Source organism: Myxocyprinus asiaticus, chromosome 43, assembly GCF_019703515.2.
Source record: "Myxocyprinus asiaticus isolate MX2 ecotype Aquarium Trade chromosome 43, UBuf_Myxa_2, whole genome shotgun sequence".
NCBI classification, from domain to species: Eukaryota; Metazoa; Chordata; class Actinopteri; order Cypriniformes; family Catostomidae; genus Myxocyprinus; species Myxocyprinus asiaticus.
Genome location: NC_059386.1, coordinates 24985449 through 24996216, shown reverse-complemented (window position 1 = coordinate 24996216; position 10768 = coordinate 24985449).

Genomic DNA, 10768 nt, shown 5'->3' with positions numbered 1-10768 from the left:
ATCTGTTGTACTGACTGTGCAGACGGAGCGCGAGACTTTATGTGCGCGCGCGCCGCTTTGATCTCGCTCTGATGTCAGGGGATTATTAGCATAACATGTTGGTTAGGGTTTCTAAACCAGAGAAAACTTTGGAAATATGATCTGTGACACTTGCACATCTCGCTACTTGTGACTTTATTTGACAATGGTTTTCAGGGTTATTTGCATTACTTCTAATTTCTCGGGTGTCCGAGCTAAAATGGGTGAGAAATCAAGCGTCCATCAATTTCAGGAACTAAAATGTTGGCAATATTGCGATTCTAGTGTTTGCATGGCCCATAAAATCAAGTAGGCTCTGCGGCTGTAAGCCAGGGTTTCCACAGATTTAGTGCTGCTGTAGCGGTCCATCTTGGCCACTCCAAAAACAAGGCAACAATCCAAGCACGCTAAGAATGATTTGAACGTGATAAATACGTTCTGATGCACGTTTCACATTAACCACTCTATGACAAAGGTTCTACATTTCACACAATAAATGATATAACCTTCTGAAATACTCCCAGTAGCCCATTGAAGTCCACATCTGAGCAAAGATATTTTCTAATTTATAATAATGAGCTATTCAATTCTCTTGTTATTTTTGGACTATCAAGCAGTATAAAAGAGCCCATTAAAGGATTCATTATCATTACAGATTGCTTATAATACATATAAATGTGTTGAGAAAATGTTTTTATAAAATAAAAAATAGGCCAATATGTGTGTCCATTTATTACAGAATTCACCACACACAATGGCCAAGTTAATATTTTTACCATCTAAGGTAACTGTCATTTGAATAGTGTCTGTGGTGTAATAAAAGTCAAGATGTTCTCTGGCCATATGCTTCTCTTATTAACCTCTCTCTCTCTCTCTCTCTCTCTCTCTCTCTCTCTCTCTCTCTCTCTGCGGTGAATTTCGTAACACTCTTTCCCTGTAAAATACACCGCACAACCCAATTTTCAGATAACGACGCAATTAAAATTCAATCATTAAAACTTTTTCCACTGTTAACAATATCTACTGTTTTTTATGATGTAGGCAATTCCGTTGGTGTTGTGGTTAAGTGTGTGTATGTAGGTGTGTGAGAATACATTTGAGACAAAAACATTTTTTTGTTATTATCATTATCCCAAAACACTAAATAGCTACAAAAACTACCACAGTACTTTCATTAACACCAGTTTGTTACTATGCACTGCAATAATAATAATAAAAAAAATAATAATTAAAAAAAAATAACAATCCTGATCCATGAGATAATTGTGTGTGTGCAATGTCTAAGGTTTGATTTTGAGGTCATTTGATCTTGTATTGAATCATTTTTAAAAGCTTGCAAATGTATATAGCTAATGAGAATCCCTGAAATTATCACATTTCTTTTGAGACAAAATACTTGTTTATTATTTTCATATCAATATATGATTCAATCAAAAGTTTTTAATAACTAATGTGTGAAAGGATAGTATTTGGGGTAAAAAGCCACCTTTTTCAGGGGCTAAAGGCCCTTTAAACACACTGTTTTTCTTAAGTGGGGTGAATAGATTTGTTATGAAGAATGTTCAAAGTGGGCTCACATTGACTGATCACATTACAATTGAGATTAATTTGTTTATAGAATACTTGAGATGTTATGAAATGCCAAATGTGATTTAAATTAACAGGAAATGGTTAACCTTTTTCTGAAGTAGTTATTTTTAATTAGCTTTATCTTAATTTATTTCTCAAAAAGCATCCTGCTGTCATAAAATAATTTGCCTAAATGGACAATTTCCCCTATATTTACACGATATCACTACAACCCCAAGTTTCGAAGAAATATTAATATTATTTTATATATGAATATTTATTTTATAAATAAATAAAAATTATATTTTAAATAATAATTTCAATCAAAACAACCTTCCGTTATTATTTCTTCTCAAATAATTTATGTTGTTCCAAATAATTCAATAAAAATGAATACACTTTGTGACCAGAAAAAAGCAAATTTTCCTTAAGGTGCACCTTTAGCCCTGTTTTACCCTACAGTACAGCCATACAATAACTGATATTTCAAATATCTTTTCTACTAAATGAGCAATAAATTGTGCCTGCTTTGTTTTTAAATCATGCACTTTTTCTAACAGACATATTTTTTCATAAAACAAGCAAATGTTTGAATAAGTGTATATAGGAAATGTAACTGAGGAGATCTTGAGTGAATCACAGGCACCACTCATCATCCTTAGCTATATTTTCTATGTCCAAGAAATCATGCATCATAACCTTGATTGACCTGACGAATGCCTCTTCTCGCAAATGTCACACAGTCTTATATCAGTCACTTCTGTTAGACCTGTGAACAAGGCATGATATTGGAAACTAAATACACAACTATTTTTAGTTTAATTGATTTAAGAAATAATCTAATAAAGTAATCCTCACAGCTGAAAGCAAATAACGGAAAAGGGACAGGGTGTATATTTAGAGCTAATCTGATACCACTTTCCACTGACAATTGCCGAAGCATGACATTTCCATTCGCTGCCAAGCTGCACCATTTCAGCTCAATATAATGTGAAATGCTGTGGAGCTCTAATCTCCACCCAAACCGATGGGAAAGCAAACACATGAATTGTTTCGCTAAATGCATGTCCATTGAAAATTATTTAAATATGCGGGAATGGGATTTAGCCAAGCTGTGTGTGTGTGTGTGTGTGTGTGTGTGTGTGGGGGGGGGGGGGTTGTAGATAATAGACTTTGGCCATGAATACAACCACTGACCTTATGATGAGAGAAGTCAGGATTCAATGCATTCTAAGAATGAAGGATGGATGGTAGCATCAATAACTAAGTCTTAATTTAATCTCTCAAAACCTTTGCATGCTGAATCCCTTATTTGCCTTATTTCTTATAATAAAAGGGATAGTTCACCTAAAAATTAACTGTCATCATTTACTCACCCTGATGACTTTCTTAGTTTCGTGGAAGACAAAAGAAATTAGGCAAAATGGCAGACTCAGTCACTATTCACTTTCATTTTATGAAAAAAAAAAAAAAAAAAAAAAAGATGCAATGAAAATGAATGGAGTATGACACTAACATAATACATTTATAAAATTACAAAGTAATCAAGAAAAACATTCACAGTAAATTCTGAGTGTGTGTGTAGACAGAATAGCATGAGGGTGAATATGTGAAAACTATACCTTACGTCGTTTCTATGAGGGATGTGAAAAGCATCTAGTGTCAGTGAGCTGTGAATGGGCATGAACTCTTTGTATCAGGTCAAACGGGACTGAAGACTGACCAACAGCGCTGTGACCTCCTCTGTGCATCTGTGTTGAGGTTTTAACACGCAGGCTCTCAATTCCTCCCCGTACCAGGATCAACACCACAGCCACTTTGATCTGCCAGCATGGAGAGTCTTAAATAGCCTTAGGCTGGTTCACAGAGGGCATGAAAGCTACTTCAGTTTATATAACTGAAATTATGCATGGAGCAGAAAACTACTTGTGCTTTGAATGAGAAATGTGTTTTCTGGAAATTTTTCCTCTGAAAGGGTAACTCGATTTAGTAATTGTAGACATTTTGTGGTGGGTATCCATGTGTGAAGTTTAATGCCTCTACTGAGACTATGATTTAGTGTTTGCATTCTGAATCATTTTTTTCAGCAACTGTGCCAACTGGTCCACGCTATTTGTCTTCTATCTGAGACATCAGACACATAGCACCATTTACCCTGACACATATTCAGATCATTCATTCTGAGCTTGTTGAAGGAGAACAGGGACACATTGCCCCTGTCCCCTGATGTCTCGGGTCTCTGCCGTGCTCACAGCTGTCTCCTGTCTCAGTGACTGTCAGCAGCACGGACTCCTGATGTGTTGCAGCAAAGTAACATGATTTTAAAGTTTTAAATGCTATTAAACCTTTAATGGCTAATTCTATATCCAAATCTGTAATTATGCTTGTAATCACTCACAAATGTAAATGGATGAAAAACATTCATTTCTATTAAGTAACCGTGTTATCATTATTTTCCCAACATATTTTTAATCGAATTAAGGTTTACAATGGTATACAACATACTGATTATACAAATACATAATATTTTTTAATACACTTTGGGAGTTCTATCACATTCTTGCTTGTGGGGTACATTCACTTTTTCTAAAACTGGTTTACCTAATATATAATCAAATATAATTAATATGTAAAATAATAGGCACATATTGTTTAATGTGTATTAAAGGGCCATCACAACACATGTTCCAGTATGTTTTCTTTTACATATGGATAATTAACTCCATGCTATGACCACCCAGAATCAAAATTAAATAATAAAAATGATCAAATTATTATTGCTCTGGCTTAGAATATGCGAACACATTACTCAGAAAAGAATGAAGGTAATCGTTACCCCTTTCAGGCAAAACATCTACACAGTACACATGAACAATGTTGATTTGAAACATTGTTCAGCAGCTATGTGTCTCTGACAAATACAGAATCCATTTGTTTAAGACACAAGAAAGGCAGCAGAGCCTGTTTAGTGCTGTCTGCTGTGCAATGATGGAGAGTCTGTTGTTGACTGCCTGTTTAAACTAAAAGAAAATGCATCATTTTGGCCGCAGCACCATGTCCAAGCAGTTTATTTAAGTTAAGGTGGGATAAGCTTTGTTTTGGCTGCTCTTTTGAAACCTGTTTTAATCAGGCAATCTCTTAAAAACAAATCGTGATTTAATAGGCTGAACGAAGAGAGACCTGACAAACAGCTTATGTCGGTATGCCAGCATCTTGAGGTTTTGTTTCTGTTGCAAGCATGGTCATGCTAAAGTTCAAATGGCCTTTATCAAAACAATTACTGTTTTGGAGAAAATTTTAGTAAGTTTACGCTAATGGCATAAAAATTGAGACACTTAGCCTACGTATGTCCACATTAATCTGGATACATTTGAAAATGACGTTTTCGTTTTCAAAACGCTTTCCGTTCACACTGGCGTTTTCCAAAAGTTTCTCTTCCACACTGAAACGTATGAAAACTGTTAAATTCCCTTACTGCAAAAAAATCACTGTTCCATGTATGGTCTGAAACGCAATTGTCCTTGTGTTCTGTTGACGGACAGCAATTCCGAGTAAACTTCCTGTCACCTTTGAATGATTGCAATGTGAAGGTTGTACAAAGTAACATTTATCTTCAACAATGCTATTAAAATGAATAGCAGGCCTAACAACGCCACTACAACATGGGCCACCATCTTGATTGTTTTGGGTTGAATGGATCACATGAATGCATCACATGACAACAAATATGTCAACAGGTGTGTTCGACTTCATGCAGCGCTACGCAGAACGATCGGCGTCGTTGGCTGTGTCTTGTTTGGAAGGCTGCATCCTCCAGAGGTCGCATTTGTCGGCCGCATACATCATCGAGGCTGTCTCGTTTTAGAAAAGCGAGTAGGACACTTCGAATACAGCCTTCGAATGACCTTCTTTCACGGGAATTCGGAAGATGCATGAGGTATATCCTTCGTGGGCTCTCACAACCCACAATTCTTTGCTTCAACGGAAATGTCTAAAAAAAAAAAAGTGCCCATATATATGATGTTCAAACACAAGTAATGTTAATTCCTAAGTTGAAGTACCTCAGTAGACAGGTGCAGAGTATATAATATGTATAATTATATTAATAAATAATTAAAATAAAGTATTAGACTAAAGGTACACCTGTAAAATCTATTTTCTTTACATCATTATAACTCTCCTAAAATGTACCTCATGCATTCTCTTCCAGAGGGACTTTGTTCCCTTCTCACTCAAAGCGCTCACGCTTGTTAAAGAGTGGCGTGCAGTCATAGCAACCATGTTACGTTCCGTTTCGTTTGTCCTACGAAGGCCGTCTCGTTTCAACAAGACTTGTTTAAAGGAGGACACTCGGTATACTGCAGCCTTCAAAGGACACATCCTACCTAGCATGCAGCCTTCCAAACGAGACACAGCCGTTGTCATATTCAAAAGAGTCCACCCGTGAAGTAGTCCCCAGGGGGTGACTGTTTGTTATCGCGACGGCATTGAAACGGTGAAAAGCACTATATATATGACAATAAATTGACTGGCTTCACATCATTTATGAACATGTTTATTAAAAAAAGAAAAAAAGAAATGCGTTAAAGAAATGTTTTAGAAAAGTTGGTTTAAGCTAAATGTTATTAAATGTACTCAAACCTGCTCAGGACACACTTATTTTTCCATTATAATTGCTGGTGTGCATGTACGATTGTAAGGTGTGTAAATATGGGAAATATTTTGTAATATTGTGGTTTAGTAGGCTAATTCTGTGGCACATATTGCCAAATGTAAGCTAACTGAAAAACAAACAGAACAAAAAAAAAATTGTTTTACAAACTATAGCTGTGGTAATATACTATTATGTGTAACATAGGATCTTTAAAAGTCATTAAATGTCTTATTTACAAAGTGATATTGACACAGCATAAAAGGAGTTTGTAGGATTTCTACTCAGGCAGTGAATATTGTACTCATTAAAAGTTCTATGAGCCAATGGAATTGCTAGGAATCGCTATGACGTCAGATGCTGACCCATGTTCACAGGCGGACTGATTACGACACCCTACTTGAAACGGCGCCACCGTGACGTATGTCATCGAAGTACTGCGAGAGCGATTCGAGAGCAGCCGCTGCAGTTTCTCTAGAGGAGCTGCACGAGCTCTGAATGACGACACAGCTTATAAGTTAGCCAGACTCACAACGGTTACACGTGGCATACTTCACCTACTACTGCTTTGTGAGCTTATGGCAGAAATAAGAGTAGCATGGTAGTCTGCCATTACCAAGGTGTTTATTCTGACACCTCCAGTTTGACGAAAACTCTCACAAATCCATGTTTTTATAACAGTACATCATGTTTATTCACAAAAAAACATTCAAAATGATTAAAAATACCGCATCCTTTATTGGTATTAAAATAATACAGGCTTTTATTGGACTTTCTTCATATACACACAGCAGACACTGAATTAAGCAGCACATAAACTTTCAAATGAACAATGTTTCTGATTATTTTGTGTAAAATTCAAGCATCCGTCTATCTGAATTCCACTTCATCTGTAATAAGAAAGCAAACATCGCAAGACCTTCCATGACTGGTGTAGGTCCAGCAGATGACGGGAAGCGCAAAGTGTCCAGCTTGACTGCTCTCTTTTCAACTCCTCACCCGACTGCAGCCGGCAAATCTCACCGATCGGTAAATCGAGATGCTGTTCAAGCCGAACACACCTATCGTTTTCATATATCTCAGTTTTCCCTGTCCACACTACAATGTGAAGACGAAGTTTTAAAAATGTATTCACTTGGGACAGCATTTTCGAAAAAGCTCACTTTGCGCAATAAAAAGTCTCAGTATGGACAGAAGGCCAAAACGCAAAGAATTATTATTTTTTTAAACAAAAACATATTAGTGTGGACGTGACTTTAAAAAACTGCGCTTCACTTTATCCCACAATAAAGATTCTGATTTTATGGAAAAACAAAATTACAATATTTTTTCGATTCTCCCTTTATTCTTGTGCACAACAGACTCATAGACCATGGTTTTGTGTCTGGGTTTGTGTGTTCTCTGGTGGTCTTTGTTGTAAAAACTCCAGGACAGTCACACTCAGCAGGAGAACCTGGAGAGAAAACGTTCAGCATCCAATTCAGACTGTTTAGAGAGAAGCTTGGACCTGTTCTTCAGAAAGGGACCATTTGTTTAGGACTGGCTCTACTTCTCCTCTTTGAAGGCAATGGCCCCTTTCATGTACCAGATGGGAGGAACTTGTCTCACTGTATAGAAACATGCACCTGTTTGTCTTTTGCTTTTGGAGTCTGGTAACATTTGCTACTTCAATGTCTCTAAGATATATTTCTATGCAAACTGATTTGGAAAATAACAAAATGAGCAGGGAGCCCAATGTTTGTGGCTTGTCACTGCAGTGTGGGGTTTGATCTCTCCACTTGTCAATTATAAAATAGGTGGGAAAGACAAGGAACTGAAAGGGAGGAACAATGGATGCTTGTTCACAAGCCAGCATGAAATATGGAAGGAGAATTAAGCTACAGCTACAAACAGCAGGAGTATGAATGGCCTCACAGATATTGCCTTGTGTGTCTGTGTTGTCCTGTTCGCATTTGAGAGCGTAATTTTTTCCAGAGTACAACATCAAAGTCTTAACCCATCTGCCAAGGAGAATGCTGGGACAGGCGATACAGATGAGATAAAATCAGCATCACAGCAACTATATCGGTCATGAGGGGCATATTGTGGTAAGAGCATTTTCGGCTCAAAACAAGATCAAAAGACATCTGCTCATCAACCAAAGTGAGCAAGTTATGGAGGTTTATACAGATGAGATATAACCACTGTCATTGTAAGACAGCAGGCGGAGTACATGTTGTTACTGCATTCTTAGCAAAAGCTCTATCAAAAGGCACTGTGCATCAACACAAGTCCAAGAGAAATGGACACTGTTGGCCTCAAACCAATAACACCATAATCAAAATTGCATTTAATGAATGCCTATAAAAAAGAAGCTCAAATGTACTGTTCCATTACATTTCAAAAGAAAATATAAAACAATGCTCAAGAGTATCAATTATAAAAGCCTCTCACCTGACTTGAAGATTTGTAATTTCTGTATATTGTTTTTTTTTTTTCTGGAGATTTAGTAATTGGAAATGGAATCTGAACCATTGAAAGAATGGTGTGAGTTGTCTGGGTGGTAAGGGCATAGACTTTGATAAACTGTACTGACACATCTGTTTTTGATCAATAAGGCTGCTGCAGGATTAAAGAAAAAAGAAACCACAGTACCAGGGTTGGTTCAAAGAACTACAGACACTCCAATCTGAAAGCATAGTAGGGAGAAAAGGCTGCCAGGAGTGGTAACCTAATAACTCCAAATCACAGGATAATCTTACTTGCCCTCCACTCTAACAGCGGGGCATTATTCATATACCGGCGGGCACTCAGACCTCAAATTCTCATAAAAGCAACCAAATTAATCAGTGACACACTTGCCTAATACTCTTGATTTAGAGGGCCAAAATGCACACACAGATATTTCAAGAATTCTAATAGCTATATCAATCTGTTAAGGATATGCCAACTTTGGTTTAAGTACACTCAAGTTCAGTAAGAGCATTGGGGAGAAAGCTGAAACATTAAAACTGCTTAAAAACTCACAGGTTAATCCATGGCATTAAATGCATGAGAGATCTGATGTTAAGGTTTAGATTTACATGCAGCGTACCAGGAAAAATTCCAATGTTTCCAGATCTGACCAACATAGTATTTGACATCAGAATAACTCAAACCAAATGCGTTATTTGTCGGTGGTTCTGAGATTTTAGCTAGGCATTTCCTGCATGGAAACTTTGAAATAAAATCCTGTTAAGACCACTGCGTCTCTCTCAGGAGTGGTGTTAAATCCATGCTGTGTACAGACATGATTATGCACAGCCACAGGTCCTATGGCATGGCCCAGCTTTGACTTCCAGCAGGAAACAAGCTCAGAAGTTCAAATAGGGCAATTCTCAGTTTGGCTTGCAGATTAGCAGGCGATGTAATACAACCAAACAGAGGGGAAAATTGCTGTGATAAAATGAGGAACACCTTTTAATCAGCCATCTGCGACACTACATCTGATTTTAGAGATTACAAAATCTCAGACACAATTTTATTACAATTAAGAGACTTAGGAATGAAATGCATTCCAAGTTGGAGCATCCTGCATTGCATTAGCCATTTAGGTTGTGGCAAAAGCTGATGGTGGGAGAGAGCCATACAGCAAAGTTTCTTAGAGCCATTTAGGTTGTGACAAAAGCTGATGGTGGGAGAGAGCCATATAGCAAAGTCTCTTAGAGCCAGAAGTCTGGAGGACACAAGCATAATCCTGTCTGCAAACAGCCCAGCCAACAGAGGAGACGGATCCATTTGCTCTGTGGAAGAGCAGAACGAACATGGAGAGATACCTTTCACACTGGGTTGAGCAGACACAATCAGACCCTTGTTCTGGGAGGAGGGAGAGGGCAGCTCTGTTTCGGTGTACAGACAAAATACATGAGCCCTCTCCAGTGTGATTAGAGCAGGGGATGCTCCAGAAGAACACACAGAAACAACATTCAGAGTGAGTGCTTTTGGATGACAAAGAGGAAATGCACTAATCCCAGACAGCAGTACACAAGAGAAAAGGTATTTCAGCATTTACACTGATGTTAATGGCTCTAGGGATTTTAAGGCTCATGTTCTTAGCCTTGAAAAGGCTGACAAAGTAACAAGAATTCAAACACACCAATCCCTCAAGATAGGTCAGGCGTTCGTTGTTTCAAAGTATTAATATAATCCAAAAACATTACCTGGTCTTTGGATTTTACAGTATAAACTGACAATAGGAGGCCCATTTTGCAGCTGGAAGCAACAAGATACAAGCCCTCTTGACTCTGCATGTTTCAACTCTTGTCCTCAATGTGCCTTTTGACAACCATTTGAAATGTAGGGAATATGATTTCTAAAGATGGCAAAGAGAAATTGGATTAATGTTGGAAGCAACTTTGCTTTTGAGTACACTGGCTGGCAGACCACAAATAATAATTTATTGCTTCTGGAAAATGGGGTGAGAATCAAAAACCACTGTGGTATGCATAATGCATTGGTCGATGAAAGACGAGCAAGGATTTGGCTTGTCAGCACACAATCCAACTCAGCATG